Raw genomic sequence first — 18,613 nt, 5'->3', positions numbered from 1 at the left:
ATTTATATACTAAGTGGGAGTGTAGTATAATCGATAACTGGTACAAAATATATAAACAGACAACACATGGCAAAGTCTGTACTTAAAATAAAGAGAAAAACCTCATAAAAATGTACTAGAATAGTAAAAATTAAATCTCGGTATTTTTCGTACCAACACAAAAGAAATTATCTTCATATGTGATCAGAAACTCTGTTAACTGGTACGTGTACCTATAAACTGGCCCGTCAATCATTCCATTACTTAAACGCCACCTCGCCACCTGCCGTGCCGAACTGAAGCGGACATAGCCGAAGCAGTCTGCGAAAGAATTCCACCGTCTGCTTCAGCCATGTTCGCTTCAGTTCGGCAAGAAAGTGTTACCTTCATAGCTTCTACAACGTATTTTTACAGCCAATCCCCTCCTCGAACCGTTGTACCATGCCACTCCCCTTCCGAAAGGAAACTACTGTGGCAGCCTTCCTGCTGAAAGCGGTCCTACCAGCGCTTCTAAACCTAGCAACGCTTCTAAAACAGCATGTTTTGTGAGTCAACAAGTTCTTTTCTTATAGCGCACAGCACACAGTATTGGGTCCCAAGAAGATAGTGTAAAAAATACATACACCCAACAGCACGAGCCAAAGTAAAATACTATTCTCAATAAAATATTTTATTTAAAAAATACAATGTCGGGAAACTGCCTGGGCAAGCACTGCTTGCCCTGACGAGACACCACTGATGGCCACCCTGTATTTCTTTTTTGAGAAAGTACCTTTAAGCAGGTGAAAGTGCACAAGGGTTAGTACCTCATGAGAAGTCTAGAATTTTCACTAACAAATATTTATTGTTGAATCACTCTCTCTACTTACCATGACATCGTTGGTTCCGGTAAGAAGGATGATCTTCTTCCCTCGCAACTCCTCCTTCCGCCTTCTTACAATCTTTAATTGGTTGAATATCTTGCTTCCGGAAACACTGAATCCTAAAATTCCTTTACCATTCTCTAAATAAAAAAAAATAAAAAAAAAATGTGTGCATTAATATGTTACTAAACTAGTTTCGCTATAAATAATAGAAATGCACTGATTCAACTCACCATTTCTTTCCCACCTCAAGGTAGTTCCATACCTTGTCCGGGCTACATGGTGGCCTAAGCGCACCATCAAAGAATTTCCCAACAGCATGTGCCCCCTTATTTCCTATAAACAATCATAGATGTAACACCCACAACGTGAAATTAATACACACTGCATTGCATACATGGATTTTGCATTGAGTTAGCTCATGCAATTGTACCTTGTGCTCTGTTTAGAGTAGCATATTTTGTTACACGTCTCCTCTTGTATCATCACATTTATTATTTCTGCCATACTTCAACAATTTGCAGAGGAATATAAAGTGAAAACTTACAAGAGATAAATCTTGATGGAGTTAATTGTTCCTGCATTGCATTGCAATGATGATAGTGCACAACCCTCCTAGCTTCAAAGAAAGATACTAAACTAGAACTTTGAATTGGATAGTTCTAACCAGATGATATTATGGTTCTAAACCAGACAGTTTTTTTAATATTTGTCAAACATTGTATTTGGATAAAAATAATTCATGAACTTACTAAGTAAAATATGGCAATTTGAGGACAACTAAGATTGACTAATAAATTCATTGTTGCTTTAATGATCATTCATATTACAAAACCCCGCACAAAAATTTTTAAGGCTACATATTGCAGAACACATCTGTCTTGGGGGTGACCTTAAATGTACTAGGTTTTTATTGTAAATTATTTTATATATATATACCCATACTTCCTAACATGTTTGCAAAATACCTTACAAAAATTAATATAAGGGGGTTTGGGCTAGAGGGAGGGGAAGTCAATCTTAAAAGCTTAAACCCACTACTAATGACTGTGTATTATACATCACAAAATTGAATTCCAAGTAAGGGAAACTAGGGATATTGGTTCCTGAAAACTTGTTATCCCACATTCCTCTATTACATCTGCAACTGGTGCATTGCTATCATTTAATAATCTGTTAACATTATTTAACTTATAGAGGTTTGTTGAGCTTTCAGTGTTCTATCTTGCTACAAAAAAAATCCTGAAGAAATGCAATTAAATAAATAATTTTACCTTATTGCTTACCTCATATTTTGTAATATTTCAAAATTTTATGTCATTATTTTTAATAGTTAACAGGTAGTAAAATAGGGATTCTTATCTAAAAATAAATAAGTAATGCTAGTTAACAAATGGATCTGCAACATTATTTTTAAAAGCTCTGAAATGTTACTTTTAAAATGCAGTTGCATCTATGCCCTCACATTTATTTTTATTTTGAAAATTTAAACAAGAAGCCTCCCTAATCTTCCTAGCAATTGCCTCCAAATATGAAAACAAAAAAAAATTATTCCATCAAGAAATACTGTATCCTGTATTTCACCAAATTTAATAATATAAATATGAATATAATTATACACATTATACACTTTGTGACTGTTTGTATGTATAAATATATGTAGACAGACACACACACACACACATACAAAATTCAAAACAAATAAAATAAATGGTACAATTTTCATAACACAATCGAAAACAAAAAAAAAACTACATAAAGTCACATATTTGGTGTTTGTTAGAATCATTTGAAAGGATTAGCATTTAACTAAAATAACACCTTGGTAGTCTGACACTCAAATTTTAAAAATTTGAGATAAATTTATTAAAATAAATTTTATAGTTACGACTTGGGTTTCAGTCGTTTTAAAATACTTATAACGCTTGCACTAAATTATTAACTGTAGCTTACTGCGGTACCGACAAGCCACGCCTGAAACCGCCATTTTAACTTATCGCCATTTCTCCAAAAACTTAACACTGTTGAAAGACTTGCTTACCTCCATACCCTAACATGTATTCGAACTGAAAATGTTACAAGCTTGCGGTTTTAAAATACTAAGTACATTTTTATTACAGGCGTTTTTTTTAAGAATGAATTTATTTCAAATTACAAAATTGGGAAGTAACGAACTCTCCGTATCAGCCCAAACGCATATGAGAAATTTTTCTTTTGTTCGTTAAAAAGGATTGTTTATTTTGTGGTGTTATATACAGACTTTAATAAAAGGTCGGTTATAAATAATGTTGTCACTTTCAATGCCGGTGAGTTGGAAGCACCGCAAAACAGGCGCGAGAATGTGAAGTCTACGCACGATATTACCTTCCTTCTAAATAAACGTTAAATTATGGCTGGAGGGAAATGCCGAGACTCGATGCCCCCTCTCCCTCTCGCACACTTAATAAGCGGGAACAATCGCAATGTACATAGGAAATTACAAAGGAAAACTCTGCGTGAACTATAATAAGTGAAAAAAAAAAAAAACATTCTGTGTATAGTGTGCCGGTCAGTCTACAACTTAAATATACTTCGACAGTCACTTCAAATTGTTGTAGATCAAACATGTAACTGATTACTTCTTGTACTTACGATTTTGTGCTCCGTCATTTTTCGTAGTCCTCAGTCTTGGTCGTCGGAAAATGCTTGGAAAACAAGTATAGTACCTCGCCAACACGCTTGCTCGTCAAATACCTCTATGGAAACAACCTCTAATGTTCTTCGCCAATGTGCATAAATATAAAAATAGCTTCTACTGGAATCCTTCGAGCCAAAGCATGTAATTTTATACTTCCGGTGAACGGATATAACTTCGTGGGGCATAGAATATGTATAATACAAACGGCTAGTAAACGTATAGCATTCCTGGAGTAACAGTAGAACTGTGAAGCCTAACCTGGTGGTGAAATATTTTACCTCAGAAAAATACGAAAAATGCAGGCAATAGAATTAAATAGACAAAACGTAAAAATTAATTATAAGTAATAATATTAAGTACATATAATTTTAATATTATAATTAATAATAAATATAATAACATTAAATACATAAAAATTTAAGCTAACATTACAGCAAGTTTAGTTCAACATGCGTACTAGCCATTCGCTAGCGGATTCTCTCATATTGAGCTAGCTAGCTCAAGGCAATTAAGCGTTACTCTCTTTACAGAAGTGAACCTCGTGGAAGAACGGATACCTTTTTAAGAAATAAATGCTAATTCTTGCTATGCTAATTATTCCTTTGACATTTTTTGGTCATTGATTTATCGACAAAGTTTCAGATTTAGAAATTGACAAATAACTTATGCATGGTATGCATATATTAACTGTTTTATATGTTATGTAAAATGAAATCAATGAATCAAAATAGAATAAACATCAAATTCCGAAACGGGTCGTTGTTTCAACTAGTAAAAAATTACAATCTCATATTTTGCTGCTTCTTTTTATGTCTAACACCAACACCTTCAAACCGATATACCTGGCGAGTTAGAGACTAAACAATGTTAGTTACATTATTATTTTGCCGACGAGTAACTAGAAAATCAACCCCACTTTACCCAGGCTATTCGTTTGATTTTTCTTAGAAATCATAACTTATTTAAAAAATTCATTAATATTAACTCTGTTCATTGACTGCACACCCGCCATATCTGTTATGCATACCATATGCTAAATGAGAGTTCAGACTGTGGCCAATTGTTTTCATATACTGCGGTTTTTTATGTTTCTCTTAGGCTTTAAAACCGAAATAACATAATTTTTTATGTATTAGCAATTTTGTATTTCCAAAGACAGATAGTAACGACTTCAAGGGCTTATTGCAACTAAGTTAGTTATACTGAAAGAATATTCTGTTGTATGTAACAAAGTGAGAAATTACACTGACATCGACCTCATCGGAGAAATAACATTATTCAAATCGTATCAACATTTTATTTTGCGAGACATACGGACTTAGTTAAAATCTTCAAAAAAACATATGGGATTGGATTATGGAACTAGATAACAGACATGCTCAAATTTCACAATTATTATGAAAATTACACGATTACAAACAATATACTGCAGCTGCTCAAACAAAAAAAAATTTTAATTCAATATAAAGTAGTTATGTCTTGTGAAATTCATTTACATGCAAAAAACTGTTATGTAATTTTAATTGTAACATTAAGAAAACTACAAGAAACTGTTTTATAACGGAAAAAGTACTTGTAATGTTTTGGAACTTTAATTTATTTGTTATTGTTAAAAACCTGTTATACTAAGGTGGAAAAAAAATGTGTTTAATTTTTTGGTGGGATAATTCTGTCCAATATATGTGCCGTTTCGTATACCTTCCTATCGTTGAAATAACTGGTGTAATAAATTATTTAGTTTACGATTTTACCACCGATTACAGCGCTGTTTATTTTTTGGGGCCAGAATTCGACCCTTCATTTACACTATGGTACGACCTGCGTGGCGTGAATTCGGCCTCAGTCTGCGGAAGTTATTATTGGAAGTAGCACTGCATCGTATGTTCGAGCATGGGTGTGGACCTGGCCACGTGGCGTGTGAGAATTGGTCTCCACGGGTCTAGGTGTAGAAATCTGCAAAAAAGTCGCTGTAATAATGAGTTTAGCGAACTGATCCGATGGGGTTTCTGCGTCTGGGTGCTGATTGTGGTTGCATTGATAACATCAGGCGTCGAACGTAACCCTGGCCTGTCGAAGGAGGTGAGTGCGACTGATTTGACTACTTTCCTGTTTTCGCATTCTGAGTATGCGAATGTCGATTCTGATTTTCCGCAGCGGTCTGATGTATGGGGTAAAGCTGTTGCACACTTCTGGGGCCGGGAAAGTAAAAAAATACGGGGCTACGAAGGTAAAAAGTTAAGGGAATTACTGCGAAAGCGATGGGGAAAAAATGTCTGCAAAGTGCGCGATATATACGGTGTAATGTGTGAGGGTTCCGGAGATGTGGAATGCGGCACTCTGTTCGCTATTGCTTCTGTGTTGGCACAGCGTGTTCGCAATGTTGATGATGTTGATCGCTTTGGCTGTGGCAAACTATCTGAATGGTATGAAGTCTGTGCAGATATAGGATTAAAAAGATCTAAGAAAAATATCGTGAGACTGTACAAAAGATGGTCGTCAAAAGGAGACCTTAGAAATATTGTTGCTGATTTGATCTCTCGTAGAGTTGACATTAGCGTTCATGATAATACATCGGAAAATAATTTTAAGGACCAAGCTGTACCAGTTTTGCCGTTGTCTAATAATGTCCCTGTTCCCTTAAACGTAGATGTTGTCGAAGGTATATGCGAACCCACACCAATCGAATTCAAACAATTTCAACGTGCGAACACGGAAATAATTTAACAGCCTATTGAAGCTGACTGCCCCAAGCCCAACTCCAAGCCATTACATCCGTAAACTCTAGGTCACGAGATTGACACTTCGGTATCCGCGACAGTTAAGAAGCGTAGGACCAAGGTAGCATATACCCAGTTTGTTGGCGAATGTATTGTAGAGGGCTCTGTTTTTCCTACACTTTCTGCTGAATCACTTCCAACACGTTCCAACATCAGCCAGATTCACCATGTTTTGCAAGAATTACTGTTGAAAAAAATGGGAATCAAATGTGTTTTTAAATTTCAGGGGTTACAAAAACTTAAAGGTATTTCCAATTTTTTTGATTATGTTAAATGCACGGATGTGAGCTGCGATAAATCATACAAAGTGGAATTACGGTGTAGTGAAGGAACACTTCCTGTTTTCACTGTAAAAACCCGGCTGGTTGACCCCAACCGTGAAAATCACTCTGAGGTCAGAACAAGTCAAGTCAGAGGCTGGCTGCGTGAGAAGTGGATAAATAGCTTATTGACTATTCATCCGGCCGCTTTTCGGTACAGTAAAGTGCGAGAAATGGATGTAGACATCGCTGCGCAAGGAAATTTACAGGATGTGAAAAGTATAAGAGTAATACAAAAAATCAGCTCCGAGGCTCTTTCTAAAAATGATATGGACCGTGATGACATTGTGGACCTTTTGAAAAGGTTCTTTTCCAAATTGAATAGCAAGGACCAGTATTTGCGCTTCATTACTTTGCCTTTGGGATGTTTGGCGTTTTCCGATCAGCAGCTAAAAGTACTTAACAAATTCAAAGAAAGCGTTGGTAATCTGTATATTGATGCAACTGGTTCTTTGATAAGATCACCTAGTAAAACTGGCCGTATTTATTACTATGCTGCTGTCATTAACGTAAGAAACACAATACTTCCAATTTTCGAAATAATTTCTTCTTGTCAGGATACAGCTTCACTGACAGGTTATTTTCTTCAGTTCAGACATTACATGCAAAAAAATTGGAAATGGCCTGTTGTTCCCAGAATGGTTACAGATTTTAGTTTAGCTTTGATAAAAAGCACATTGCTGGCATTTAATTCTACGACAGTTTTGGCTTATTTGGATATGTGTTTCAAAGTCTGTTCTGGTGAATCAGTTTCACATTTGAATTGCATCTGCACTCTTCACATCTGCTGCAGTCATTTTTTGAACCGTATAGCATTTAACTTGAAGAAACGCAACATCACGGGCAAGCTTAAAGTTTTCATCATGGAAAGTATGTGTATTAACGATAATTGATAGGTTTGAAAATTTTATGACAGTGTTGGTATCTAAGTCTATGACTGCAGAAGTAGAAAGAGCTATGCAATTCCTGAGAAACTGTTCGCAAAAGTCAAATGAAATGTCCGATAATGAATGTTACACTGCTTCAGAAGAATGTCATGAATTTGGGGAACCTGGCGAAAGATTATTTAATGGCAGCCCTTTTCACAAGTTATTTAAAAGCAAATATGATGACATTGTTTCATCTTTCAGCCATCTTGCTGCACAAAAGAAAAATGAATTTCACTGCCCACAGTTTGCACCGTTTATCGTAAAACAATACATGCCATTTGCACCCATGTGGAGTAGCATCCTGCCAACTGTGGACAGGACAAGGTTTAGTAATGCGAGTGTAGAGCAGTGGTTTTACCAAGTTAGGTAAGCACACAATATTCCCTTGCAAAAGACGTCATAAGCTTGGTCGCTTCTTAGCGTATCTTGAAGATCGTACCCAGAACATTTGCAAAACCCTGATTCATGACATTCCGAAAGAAGTAACTAAACAAAAAAAGAAATTAAATGTTTCTTCACAAAATTTCACGTCCAAGCCGTAAATACTGTTACCACTTACCTTACAAACAAAGAATTTCTCATGTTTCAGAAACAAATCCCCATAATTAAACAATAAACTACATACAAACAAGATAGGAAGTTTTTTTTCATGTCAGGGCATTGCTTACCTAAAGTAAACAAATACAGATATTTGAAGTTACAGTAATTGAGGGGACTGAAACCAACAGTAATTTATTGGTTCAGTGCATATTAAGCCCATGGAAATGAACGAAAAGTTACATTATCTATATTTACCAAGACCGACACATAACCTCTCTATCACGATTCTGTAAATACACAACATACCGTACGGCCGCCTTTTTATTCTCCTAATATCCACACGAAAGCTTATGATTCGGCTATCTACGCACTAGTTAAAAGAGAAAAATGTTTTTCAGGTACCAGAAAATACGTATTCCATCACTGTTGTGGTGGTATCGCCATTTCTCAAGGGTGTTTAGAAAGACATACCAATACTCCTTGGTATACATACTAGACATCTGCGAATTGTGATTTTTCAGTTCTAATTGATTTTTCCAAAAAATTTAAGAGTTTTGAATTTGAGAATTTTTATTAAAATAACACGGATCATTAAAAAATTTTAAAATACCACCTTTGAAAAACTTATCACACAATTCACAGTTTAAATCAAGAAACCCGTACCAAAGGACGTGATTTGTAAATATACGCATAACGATCGCGCGGGTTAACACGGTTCCTGACAGAGCGCGCCCGTGCATGCAGTCTGTGAGCTATCGATATCAATCTTTGACTACGTGCGCGCGTTCTATACAGGAATACCGGAATCAGCACAACCAAACTGGCGCAGCATACGTTTTTATAAGCGGTATAAAGCTACACCCGAGAGGTTACAAATGAAGTTTATAATGGTTAAAAACGTCTTTCAAACATGATTTACATATCAGATTACTTTGCAATAGGATCAATTAAGTTAGTAAGCAGTTTTATCACAATGAACGGCGTAAACTGCGTAAAGCAATAGACGCGTTGTAAACAACGGGAATTTATTGCATTACATCAAATGAGGTTAACACGGGACAGAAATAAAATGGTTCAAATAACGGATAAACGTAAATAACGGTAACGTAAATAAAGGGGTTTCGTTGTATATTTTTTGTAAGTAGATGATGTAATAGTCCATTTACATTTCTTTTAAACATGTGGGTGTGGGGGAGATGGGTTATATTAGTGTATCCGGACCAGATTTTGCAAGTCCAATTATTGTAAAATGAATTAGATTTGAATTGACAAATCGAATATCAAAAAATTCGAACTCAAATTCGGAAATTTCCAATATTCACAGAACCCTAATACATACCAGTTTTCAGGGTGTTGTACCAAGATACTATCGACTTGGGGGTTAGTGTGTTCATAGGTACAATACGCAAATAGTTTTTCATTGTATTTATTTTACTTAAAATTTTAACTCTCTGTAAGAAAACAAAAAAAAAAAATTGTGAGTATCTGTTTTGGTATCGGCAGTGCTATCGGAATCAGTGGTGTTATCGGAGTATCGGGATCTGTAACGGAAATGGAGGTATCGGAACAGCCCAACTCATAATCGGTAATTGAATCGGTAATCGGTAGTCATATCGGTGCACCACTAGTCCTCGGACATGACTAAAAAAAGGGTTTTGAGATGACACCCCGCCTCAGCAGTTCTGCTTCAACGTCCGGCAGCGTGTCATCCGATTCCATGTCTTCAGCTGTAGCCCAGGTTTCCGTTGGGGAAGCTGGTACGCCCATGACGCTGGTAGGCAACTGGTTGTCCAGCTCACCCAGGGTCATTCCTAATTACACCAACATTCAATCAACTATAGAATCATATCTACCATAAAATTTTGCGTCCACTAATAAGCATATCTACCTACAATGCTGCAATGGTACAATGCACATCATAGATAATATTGTCCACAAAGGGAAATACAATTAATTTAAATTCTAATACGATGTCGAAGAACAATTTAGAAAACCTTTAGCTATACAAAAAATTCCTTTGTTTGTAGATAATGAGCAAGTTGTAAAATCACAATTTAAATGCTTTTGATGTGTAATGCAGTATGATATTTTAATGATCATATGATCTGTATTCCAATATAAAAGAATAAATTAATAATTACAATCAGTTGTTTTGTCTATTGTTTTAATAATTATGTAAATGTGTTACTTCGAGCCAATATATATTACAACAAGAATCTTAACTAAAATAAATGTCATTATTGTACATAAACAATGAAGGCCTCAAAGCCGGGCAAAACGATCAATTGTCTTTCCGAAAGTTTAAGGTTCAATATTAAACATATGGAGCCAATATACACATACTAACACATAGATTTATAAATACATATGTACAGTGGAACCCGACAATTACGTTCCCATGAATAGTGTTTTCCAGTCAATTAAACCATTTTTGCTGGTCCCGCCACTTGTCCCACGTTTACAATACATTACATTCAAGCTAATAAGTAATCACACAGTAAAATCAAATGCCTTCTGGTGATATACACCGTTATCATCGGATAAAGTGCTTGTTGTTACACCAGTGGTACTGGAAGGAATGCAAGCCTTGCATGAATATGGCTGGGGAATCCAGGGGAGGATATTGTGATGGTGAATTGGGCTGACAGCGTGTCCTATTGCGCACACCTCGTGCAGACCCCCCACATCATTCTGTGGGCCCTGTTCCCCCTCTCCTTTTTTCCTTACTCAAAAAGAAAAAAATATTTTTGGCCTTCTTTGTAAATTGTTTTAGTTTTATTTTTTAACCTTATCACAATTATTTTTCAAACGCACATTAAAACATTGTAAATTAATGTGTAATAATGACAATAAAATTATTTAAATAAATATATTACGTAAGATGGTGTTGTTTTTGCTTTTCACAGTTGTAGATTCAGACACGTTCTGTACAAACAACATATCCAGAATCATATAACTCTGGTGTAATATTTCATCGGTACTACTTACTACAACTAGGCCTACCTGTTTGTTTTCTATGATTTTGTTAAAATTTTCTAATTTTTTGTTTAGTTTTTTTCCTTTTCTTCCCTAGACCCACAGGCCCCGTTGTTGTAGTAACAGCAGCACCGGCCATGTGGGGGCCCTGGCCTCGTGACTCAGGCAGTGGTGCAATCTGCTGAGCAATGTTGTGACTACGTAGGAAAACATGGGCATGGCCAGGTTATTGTAATAACAAATGTTGAACAAAACTTCACAAAGAACTTCCCGTCATGTAATTTTCCTGTACGTGCTTTGTAATCGATACATGGTTTAAAAAAGGGCGCGACATGTTTTCACGTGGCTGTAGTCCTGTGACAGGCTGTGAGCTACCCGGCTACGTGGTGAATGTTTAATGTAGGTTAGTTGAATTGTGTGTAGATGTATTTTCTAATATATATTTGATTTTTAATATTGTATTACAGTTATGTGTTACGTTTTTATTTGTATATAACTGTTACATAATGTTTCTAGAACAATGGACTTGGTGTGGGATGTATTGAAAAGAGAGAAGCACATGTAGCCTGTAATTGCGAGTGAGAAAGAAACGGACGGGGTTTCCCCACTGAGAGAGACAGAAATAATAACTCTTCAAAATGTGGGAACTGAAGGCCAAATGTGTGATAAAATTAGAAAGAGACGGAGAAGGGAAAGTCCCGGACTGTGTGGATGAAAAGGGTGTATCCAGCATGTACTTTTTTTAGTTCAGTCTCTGTAGGGCCGTCGTGACGTGAGGCTGTGTAGGCGGCAGCCGGAGATTTTCTTTCTTTATTCTTGGTTTCAAATGTTTTATTTTATTTTAATTTACAGTAAATGAATTTCATCTTTCTTGTAACAATAATCTCAGTTTATTTCATTAAGCAAATTGTAACAATCTTTGTAAACTGTTCTAAACAATTTAATTTGTTTGTTTGTTGCCTAGTGCGGAATTTCTGATGCGAAACCCCAGGCAAGATGGCACTTACTTTTTGTTTTATCTGACTTAATTAATAAGCTTCATTGTCATACAATCCTAAGGAACTACCTACATTAAAGGCAAATAAAACTAGGTGTGTGTAAGTTGTTATTGAATTGAGGGTCTTTAGAGAAGTTGCCGAGTACCAGTGGACTAATAAAGAAACGCCCGAGCTTAAATCTTTTTTTGTATTTTATGTATTTTATGTATTTTATGTATTTATAGTTACTGTATTTTTAGTTACTGTATTTTTTAAAATTAATTATTTATTTATTGTGGTATGTATGCGGCGACTGTAATTGACCAGATTATTGATCCTTTGAGGAATAAAAGAGTATTGTTAACAGTGTGTACCTCCGCCTGTTTATTTACAGTGCCATGTTCTGGCTTTATCCTGTAGAGGAGAAACACAACAAGGAAATGAGTAGTACCTCTCAGCTCTACCTGGAATGTCAATTTTGTTATAAATGTTAGTGACACGAGCGAAACCTCTTGAGGACAGAGTCGTGACAATATCATTAATTTAATGTCACAGAGTCAGTGTTGGCACCAGCAGCAGAAGCTGAGGTACAAAATTAGATTTGAAACCAACGCCGCCTTTTTTTTTACTGGTAACTACATAACCACTAAGTACAAAAAATACAATTGACTAATCGATATGACTTAAATTATAGCCACCAAATACATATTACAATGGTGAAACATTTAATCACATACCCCTTATTCCACAGTGAGCTATTACTTCATTTTCATAATAGTCCACCTTAACAGTCAATGTGTGTAATTTCGTAATCACGAAGGACATATGTAAATTGCTTATTATTGTTAGGCAATACACCGTGTTTAAGTAGGCCCTCCTCCATGTCATGCATGTCACAACCTGGTGAGATTGTAGCAAGGTTTCAATAGACCCCACATCAACAGCCAAAATTTGTTTATTTGTGAGCTGTGCACAGAGTAAGTGTTATAAAACCAAGTCTTTTCCGCGGAACGTAGTATGGTCATTTCCAGACCTTAGCGGAAGCATTCTAGGTAAGCATCAACGCACCATAGTTTATCAACTACTAAGTATATGGTTCAGTCTCAGCCTAGTAGCTTAATGGGGCCCACTGGAGCGGGTGTTCAACCACACTTTAGTGGTTATACATAAGAGCCATCCCAGGTACATTGCTTCATCTATGAAACTGGCTCACCCTGCATGTCGGACTGTGAGCGTGGATGGTCCTCCTCTTCCTCCCACCGTGTGAGGGCTCTGTAACATAACAATTCACAGTTTATTTCAACATTAACATTCTACATCAAATTTTTCACAATGTAACATCTATCAAAATATTTATTCAGTACTAGGTGGCACCCAGCTTGTAGCTGCCCCAGAAAAATTAATTGCGGAAGTATTAATATTGATTCCTTTTTATATACTTACTTATTCTATTACTCTAGCTTTGAAAATATGTTTGGATTTCCATTCTTCAACACAAGCTAATAAACTTCTTGACCTTTTCAACTTGTGAGCATTCGACATAAAACTTACTATGTGAAAAAATTTGATTTTATAGGTTGAATCTGCAGACTTGAAGTGATTGACGTAGTGCCATATTGATGCTCATCAAGAAAGCAAGTTTAATGGGGAGCTGTGCAATCGTTTAAAATCAAAAGGCATGTCGATATGAATTATGGTAGGCCTAATGCATGTAATGAGCACATATTCTCCATTCGACGTTTCCTTAAGAATATTTGGCTGAAATACATTGCAGCACAATGAGGGTGGATTATGTTCTGCAGGAGAATTACAGCCACGCAGACTTTCCGTGTAAATGTATGCTGTGGCAGTAGATTAAGAAGCGTTACTGAATATCGGCAAAATCTGTTTCTGCCGATTTGTATCGTTACAGCTCTAGAATAAAAAACCAAATATTGGAATCATGCCAGGAAACCCAAAGATAGTATTATGAAATGCACACAAAAATATTCTTCTGAATAACTAAAATTTAGTAAATTTAGAATACTAGGAATGAAACATAGTACAAAATACGTTAATACCATGTAACTTATTAATACAACCCGTTCAGCCTGTTGGAAGGATCCCTGTCTACACTGGTAAAAGTTTTATAGCACATTTAGTAATAACAGGTCACTCCTTGTTACCTCACTTCTCCAGTAATAATTAGTGTAATTATAAAAAAATGTATAAATGAATGTCATTTACATAAATGACTACTTATGTTATTATATTACTTTCTAACAAAATCCTTCACTGCCAATTACATTAGGTTATGTTCATTTATTATTAAAGTCAGGGCTTGAAAAAAAAATTTGTTAGAGACTATAAGAACATATCTTTATCAGAGCCGCAATAACCTTGATTTATGTATTTCAACTGAATAACCACAATTCACGTACTGCACTTGCACTTTGGTTCCAGCAATTTGTTAACTTGCTTTCCAATGCACATTTTTATGTTCACATTGGATATATTTTTCTTTATAACTAGGTTAACAAATTTAATTTTTTGTAGTACTTATTATGTCCCATGCCCACCAACAGTCAAGTGACTTTTACGGTGGGCACGACACACTTAACATACAATACTTAGAATAAACACAAAATAAACAAATAAACATAAAAATTTATTATTTAAGAATAATAAAATAAAAATTACAAACTGAAAAAAAAAAACAAAAGCAAACAGCAGACATCATTAAAGACATTAACAGGACAGGGCACCAGGTAATTAACACAAAGATAAAAATTTAGTAAAGGAAATCAAATATTACAAGTTACTTCAGAAAATCAAAGTTCACTTTCTTAAAGTTGGTAACTAATCTAACAACTAGATTGTTTTTGTGGAGGGTACATAGTCATGAAAGTGAACGACTGTTGGAATGAGGAATTTTCAGACCTTTGTTGCCCAAGGCAAACTTTCATTTAAGTTAACAATTATGGCAAATTTCGGACAAAAAGAGCATCACAATAGTTCCTTCAATTTGAGAGTGTAGTCAAAGTGGGCTGAGAAAAATTCTTTGTGTTAAATATCTTGATAATTTCATTTTGTATACTTTCTATTATATTGTAATCAGACAAATTTAAAATTTTTCAAATAATTCAACAATATTCTGATTTTCACCTAATTAAAGCTAAGTAAAGAACTTGTATTGAAACAGAACTATCAGCATAGGAAGTGATACATTTAATTAGAGCAAAGTTACGGGGAGCCTAAGAATGAATGTAGACAACATATTTACGAAAGTATAATTTAGACTCTAAAATTATGCCAACATCTTTGATATAGGCAGCTTAATCAATCAATATGTTACCTATTTAGTAGTCCAAATGAACTGGATGATATTTTCTAGTAAAAGTTATTAGCTTGGTTGTATTGTGGTTTGAGGTGAACCGAATTTGCAGTACACCAAATGTTAATACATATACTTTAATTCCACCATGTGGAACACCAGAACAGGCTGAATTTGAAGAGAAGTTGATATTAATTATACATACAAAAAAAATTCTGGTATCTAGATCACTGGAGAACCAATTAACAAAATTATCATTTCAACCTAAAGTAGTTATCTTTCAACGTAATAAAGAGTGATTGACAGTGTAAAATGTCTTGGCAAAATGAAAATAGCAAACATCTGCTTGGTCCCTATTAATGACCTCAGTGTAGATGGGATTCAGAAGGGAGATTACATTCTTGGGGGTTGGACATATCAAGTCTGGAGCCATGTTGGTTACTATAAAATGTATTACTTATTTCAAAAGTTAATCAATTACAAATAATTTTTCCAACAGTTTTAGAACACCCATTTAATAGTGGAAATATGCAGTAATAAGAGGAAGTTAATTGAGAAGATTATTGTGAATCAGAATTATTTTGGCAGTTTTCCATTTGTAAGGGAAAACTTGTGATTTGAGACTAGAATTAAAAATATGTTGTAGAAGAGTGGCTAGTAAATTAGAACCTTTAGGAATCAAATTTGGTATACCATCGAGACCACATCATCTTGAAGACTTTAATGTCTTCATACTCCACAGGACTAGACTTTCAGTAATTTTAGTAAAAAATATAACATCATGAAAAGTTCCTGAATCAGAGATATGAGGATCATAAATAAATGAATCATATACACTGCAAAAAAAAAAGATTCAGCAAATATATTTGCTAACTCCGTGGGTTCACTGGAAGTAATACAATTTAGTTTAGGTGATAATTGAATGTGAGACCAACTGACACTATGTTATTTAATGACAAAATTTACCTTGAAGTTTTCTTCAGGCAATTGCCCAACACTCTTAGCCCCCGCCCCGAAAGATGCAGCCCGTCCCTATAAACAAGCATACTTAATACATGAGTTGAAGCAAAACCACCCTTGTGACAGAACATGCACATGTATTACAAAACAAGTATGAAAGTCTAATGAACTAATAACCTCCAGCAGACACATAAATGAGTAAAACGTTTGATAACTTTTCTATGAAAGGTTATTTTCACATGTAGAGATAGCATGTACACAACACGCCGACGCTGACATTCTTCAGGGTTGCGCCCTCTGCAAGAGGGTGTGGTGGTCGCAGTGCCCCGTTCCCGTGTTGAAGTAAGATGTATTATTAACATTCTTTCCCCCCCGAACCCAAATAATTTTTTGCTGTAGATTAACATAGAACTTCAATTATGCGAAAATAAGTTATTAATGCTTCACTCACAAAAATTTGCTTAAGTGTTGCATATATTCTTCTTCAAATACCTGTGGCACAGATTCCGGATAGGCTTAAAGTGTTCTGTTCAGCGGGAAGTTGCCATGATGCTTCGAACATCACAACCAAAAATGTAATTCATTTACATGTTTACGCTTAATGAACCTGCTGGTTCCCATCACTGACATGGGTACAAGCCCAAATGAAAAAAGTACAAGCACTTGCAACTGAACAACATTAACTGCAGCACAACCATAATGCAGCAAAGGTCGTCATGTGCAACAACGTAATTATACAGCGTAGGAAAAATCTCCTTTTCAAAGTGGCATGCTGTCAGTGTATAAAAATGACATGTCCAATGAACACACCTTTCAAAATAGTTGCCAGGAAAGTTCCTGGCCATCTTCGCAAAGTCAAGCAAAAAAACAGTCTGCCGGCCTGGAAGAAAAAAACTGTTGAAGTTCACTACATAATTGTGCAAGTGCACTTACAGTGTTAACATTTTGTACTCTTCCATCAATAATATCAAAGTCTCTTCTTTGCCCCCATGCATTTTCAGTTTGTTATATGAATTAATATGTTTTAATGTTAACTGTTCATCATTGAAAATGCATGTAAATTAAAGACACGCTTGATTAGCTATAAGAGTAAATAATACCCAAAATGTAAGCATTCAGTAATAGAACTACATTTAAAAGTAACATACATAGGATTACATTAAACTATTCAGTACTTAACGACCACGGCTCTGTGTAATGTCCACAACTTTACGAAGATGGCCATTCCACTTAACCAGCAACTCATTTGTATGTTCCTTTTGCACTATCCTTCGGAACGGGGGTACAGTCACAAGGAAAACATTCTTCCTGCGAAAAGCCATGAAGCGGAGAATGCTTCGGAGCCTCCGCTTCATGGCTTTTATGGTTTCGCCTTTCTGGAATCACTAATCATTTATTCAGCAAACACAATAACGATTTGAAGTGGCTAAAGGAGTTGAATATCTTTATCAGTAAAGTAATTTTAAAAATTTATTTTTTAGAGTTTGAGAAATTCATAACTTTCCAACCATACATGAGTCTATAAGAGTATTTTTGTTTTCTTTGGATTTCATTGCATTAAATATAAAATGGTGGCTATGAAATGTACTTCATACTGAGGTAAAAAATCAACAAACTTTATTTGACAGTAAGGTCTCTTATTATGCAAGCAAATAATCAAATTATGTAATAAACATTAAGAGCAAGGGGTAGAGTTAAATGTTTGTAATTGGTAATCTTTCCCAAATTAATTAAGTACTGTAACTGAAATCTAATAAGCAAACACTTGACTTACCACAATGTCATTCACACCCAACAAAAGAGCAACATTCCTGTGCAGCTGACCACAGTGCGCCAACCTTTTTACCTTGTGCAAAACTTGTTGGAGATTGTGGCCAGCTACACAGGCACCTATGGTCCGTTTTATTTTTCCTGAAACACCAAAATGTTTTCTGAATAAAAGTCAAATATGGAAGACAAATAAGTTCATAATATTAAAAATTGTTAGTGACACAACTGACGTTTGCTAGTAAAACCATGTCCATGAAATGCATAAAAAAAAAAAAATTATGACAGACAGAGACTTGCTACATTTATGTTTTATATAAATATAATACAAAAGCATCAATACTAAAAATCACGTGTATTACGCACTACAGTTGTCGTGAAAATGTAATCTTGAAACGCAAATTACTGCAGTGGTAACTGATTATTGGAAATAACTGAATGAATATATGGTCTAAAGCACGGGTGGATAGATGATGGTTAAAAGTTTGCATCTGTGGAATGATTCCATTTGGAAAGATGGGAGCAAAAGCTACCA

General features: G+C 35.2%; 1 protein-coding gene across 1 annotated transcript in view; it reads right to left on the bottom strand.

Moving 5' to 3' along the window:
* Nucleotides 1–18,322, bottom strand: part of LOC134536636 (uncharacterized) — a 28,570-nt gene extending 10,248 nt beyond the window's left edge. Inside the window, exons 1-3 of the mRNA XM_063376438.1 lie at nucleotides 17,122–18,322; nucleotides 16,318–16,383; nucleotides 849–13,310 (exon numbers count right to left, since the gene is read on the bottom strand). The gene's annotated coding sequence lies outside the window, so the exon portion shown is untranslated. The remainder of the gene's footprint in view (nucleotides 1–848; nucleotides 13,311–16,317; nucleotides 16,384–17,121) is intronic.
* Between the last annotated feature and the right edge of the window lie 291 nt (nucleotides 18,323–18,613).

This window comes from Bacillus rossius, chromosome 11 (assembly GCF_032445375.1).
Source record: "Bacillus rossius redtenbacheri isolate Brsri chromosome 11, Brsri_v3, whole genome shotgun sequence".
Taxonomy (NCBI): Eukaryota; Metazoa; Arthropoda; class Insecta; order Phasmatodea; family Bacillidae; genus Bacillus; species Bacillus rossius.
This window is presented reverse-complemented; position numbering and strand designations above follow the sequence as displayed.